This window comes from Cibotium barometz, chromosome 58 (assembly GCF_041138505.1).
Source record: "Cibotium barometz isolate CiBa-2024 chromosome 58, ASM4113850v1, whole genome shotgun sequence".
Lineage (NCBI taxonomy): Eukaryota > Viridiplantae > Streptophyta > Polypodiopsida > Cyatheales > Cibotiaceae > Cibotium > Cibotium barometz.
Genome location: NC_141103.1, coordinates 21,449,614 through 21,453,255, shown reverse-complemented (window position 1 = coordinate 21,453,255; position 3,642 = coordinate 21,449,614). Strand labels below are relative to the sequence as shown.

Here is a 3,642-nt window from a genome sequence, read left to right as displayed (position 1 = left end):
TAGTAAATATAGCCGCAACGGGCGCCTGAAACATGGCCCGGACACCAAATTTACCCTTAATTTTTAGTAATTGCTTCACATGAGGGGGAATATAACTTTATTTTCTAGAGAGAAGGTATTAAAGAATGTTACATCATCACGAGAGGAACAAATTCTGTGTTTGGACCATTCGGAGATTCCACATAGTTTGGCCGGTATTCGCAACAAAACAAATCCGACAACACTTTCCACATCATCTCTATTTCGGTTAAAGATCATGATTTTAGAAGTATTTCTATCTTTATCGTTTTTGTGCATGATAATCTACTAATTCTTGTGGGCTATTTTTTGGGTTGTTATTCCAGAGCCTTGAGGTGATTTCTCTGTGCGCGCGCGCGTGCGAGAGAGAGAGAGAGAGAGAGAGAGAGAGAGAGAGATTTTGAGATTTGGATCGTCCATCCTTAGACACGGAACGCTGGATGGAGAATAAGATTTTTGCCCTCTGGGAGCCATGTGGTAGAACTGAGAGAGGACAAGATCTAGAAAGAGGCATACGTGGGATAGTCGACCGCGACATCCACCGTGGAGGTTGGATGGATGGGTGTCGGAGAAAAGCCCTAGATTGGCTAGATCTTTTTGTTGGTGATTCTCTCTCTGATTTTGAGTATATGTATTAGTGATTAATATGTGATTTTGGATTGTCAAAATTAGAAAAAAAAACGATTATGGTTTATTGAAAATCTCTTCTTTCTCTAAAACAAGTATGGTGTGTGTTGTAATCTATCCATAAGGAGTGCAATATTGATCTTTCTCATGCACGATCAAAAGGTATCTCATTGTTCTTTGGTAGAATTAATGGTATTAATATTACTCATTCTCTTTTATTGCCATAATGTGCATTTCATGTACATAAGTATTTAAGGTTGGTTTTCATGCTTTTAGAAAAGAGTGGTGGGTTGTGGAGCAAATGATATGGAGAAAAGGTATTTCTTAAAGCATGGCACATATGCCCATGCAACTCAACTGGTTTAGAATCCTTGTCATCCATGGACTTTGCCTTTAGCATTCCAGCAACACGTAAATAGGCCTTAGTTACACTCTCAACCATATTTGCATCTATGTCTATCTCTGGCTCCTATTCATCAAGGCTAGCAACTTCCCACATATCATCCTCAAGCACAATACTCACATCACAACATTCTTCATTAGCCCAATTTACATGCATACCTTCTTGAGTGTTGCCATGTCATGCATGAGCATCGACAACAATGCCATGCATGACATCGAGGAGAGGACTTACAAAAACGAGGAAGGTCCATGACATCGAGGAGAGGACTTACAAAAACGAGGAAGGTCGGCCAGCGACTCACGAATCGCAGCTACTGTCGATAACTGCAACCCTCCCCTCTCTCTCTCTCTCTCTCTCTCCCTTCCTCCTCGCTCTGTGTGTTTAATATACTACAACAAGAGTACTAGTTGCTGGCATGGCAGTGCCGATCACTAACGACGCCACAGCCTTCAGCTGCTTCTCCACGGCAGAGGCGATTACCGACGAAATCAACGCGTCCGACAGGACGGCCATTGTCACAGGTTATACAAGTTCTTACAATGAAGTAAGCCGGAAAACGATTCATTGACTCTATGCTTAGTTTCTAGATGCCTAATATGGCACAGGTGCATCGAGCGGAATTGGGGCAGAGACGGCGCGGGTACTGGCGCTTCGTGGGGCTCATGTGTGGTGCTCACCGTGAGAAATGTCGGCACGGGAGAGCGGGTGAAGGAGGTCATCCTGCAGGAGATTCCACACGCGCGGCTGCACGTGCTGCAACTTAAACTCAGCTCCATAGCCTCCGTCCGCACCTTCTGCCAAAACTTCAAGGCTTTGAAGCTACCCCTCAACATCCTCATGTAATAATATTACCTTTTCTGTGACTGCAGCAATCATAGCTGATCTGGTTCGATCACTTAATGCTAATAATTAATCAACACGCGATGTATAATTAACAGCAACAATGCCGGCATCATGGCTTGCCCTTTCAAGCTCTCAGCAGATGGCTTCGAGATGCAGTTCGCCACTAATCACATTGGTAAGCGGGTTAGTTATAAGCTGATCAACTAAAACAGGCCACTAGTAGCAATAACCCAAAGCTAAATAAATTTTTGGAAACAGGCCCTTTCCTCTTGACGAGCCTTCTGCTGGACGATCTGAGGAGGGCGGCCAGCGGCACTGGCATTCAAGGCAGGGTCGTGAACGTGTCATCCGTGGGCCACGCTGTATTCTCCTATCCCGGCGGCATCCGCTTCGATCAGCTTACCAACAGGTCAAGGTAAATGTATCAATTATAAATCTGTATAGACTGATGGGTAGCCGCTAAGCTGCCATCCCATCTATCTTATTATGATCTCTTTCCATGCCACAACACAGCTACGATCCTTGGTGTGCTTACGGACAATCCAAGCTCGCCAACATTCTCCATGCAAAGGAACTCGCCAGGAGATTCCAGGTTTCTATTACCTTCACACTTTTTATGCCCAGCAGTGAGCACCAATATCTCTAATACATGGTTATAATAAACGCTCTTGGATGCTACAGGAAGAGGGAGTCAATGTGGTCGCTAACGCGAGCCATTCTTAGTACAAACCTCACCACCTACGTCCCCCAAGAAACATGTCACTACCTATACACTTTCCTTACTTACCTTTTCTAATTATGGATCCTTAAGCCAGTTTCAATTGCAGCTCATTGATACTTCTGGACTTGAATGTGCAGTGCAACAAATCATTAAGGATATTGAGAAAAGCACACCCATATTTAGGAAATCTATCTCCCAGGTTAGTAAAAATCAATCTTGACTTGAGTGAAAGAAGTTGTGCTTGTGTGCGTGAGAAAAAAAGAAAGGCGTCAGAGAGTAATGATGATCATTTGGTGTGCGGCTTTCTCACACAGGGTGCTACTACTCAATGCCTTCTTGCTCTTCATCCTTCTATCAACACTAAAACTGGAAAGTACTTTGACAACTGTCAAGAGGCCGAGCCAAGCAAGATCTCAAATGATTCAAAACTTGCCAAGGACCTTTGGGACTTCAGTGTGAAGGTTACATCATTGGAAGTGTGCTAGAGATTTCGACCAACATATATTTGCCATGTCTCATCATTAGTTTGTTTCCTCTTAAGAATAAATACTATGCATTACATTTTTAACACCTTATAGTAGTGTATGTTGCCCCGATTTCCACGTAATGAATTGCAATAAGTATGTCAATACCTTGTGATCATTTATAGTGTAATGAATCAATCTAGATCTACATACTTTTTTTTAAACCTACAAAATACTTATAGGTACTCTATTTTGACGACAATTGACAGTCTGCAAAGCGTCTAGGAGAAAATGTTGAGTACATATTGAAATCTTCGATGGAAATGGTAGATGAGTATAAAAGAGGGAGCAATTGCAAACGATAAAATTGTCTCAAGAAGTATATACAGCCCAAGCATGAGTCTTCGGTCTCGTGTGGAGAGGATCACTACTAGATTAATTCCATGTCACTCAAACAAAACTTTATGTAGACCATTGTGGATGATAAAAAAGAGCATCGAAATTCGCCTCAATGATAACGTCTGTATACATGAAGATAAAGATGCGGTTGAAAAGCATATTTTTTT

General features: G+C 42.4%; 1 long non-coding RNA gene and 1 pseudogene across 1 annotated transcript; both read left to right on the top strand.

Annotated features, from left to right (window-relative positions):
• Window positions 1-1,463: 1,463 nt before the first annotated feature.
• On the top strand, window positions 1,464-2,614 carry LOC147606019 (short-chain dehydrogenase TIC 32, chloroplastic-like; annotated as a pseudogene).
• A 10-nt stretch (window positions 2,615-2,624) lies between these two features.
• Window positions 2,625-3,185, top strand: LOC147606018 (uncharacterized). Its single transcript, XR_015265033.1, has 2 exons — window positions 2,625-2,811; window positions 2,927-3,185. It is a non-coding gene; the product is annotated as an uncharacterized LOC147606018 (long non-coding RNA).
• The last annotated feature ends 457 nt before the right edge of the window (window positions 3,186-3,642 follow it).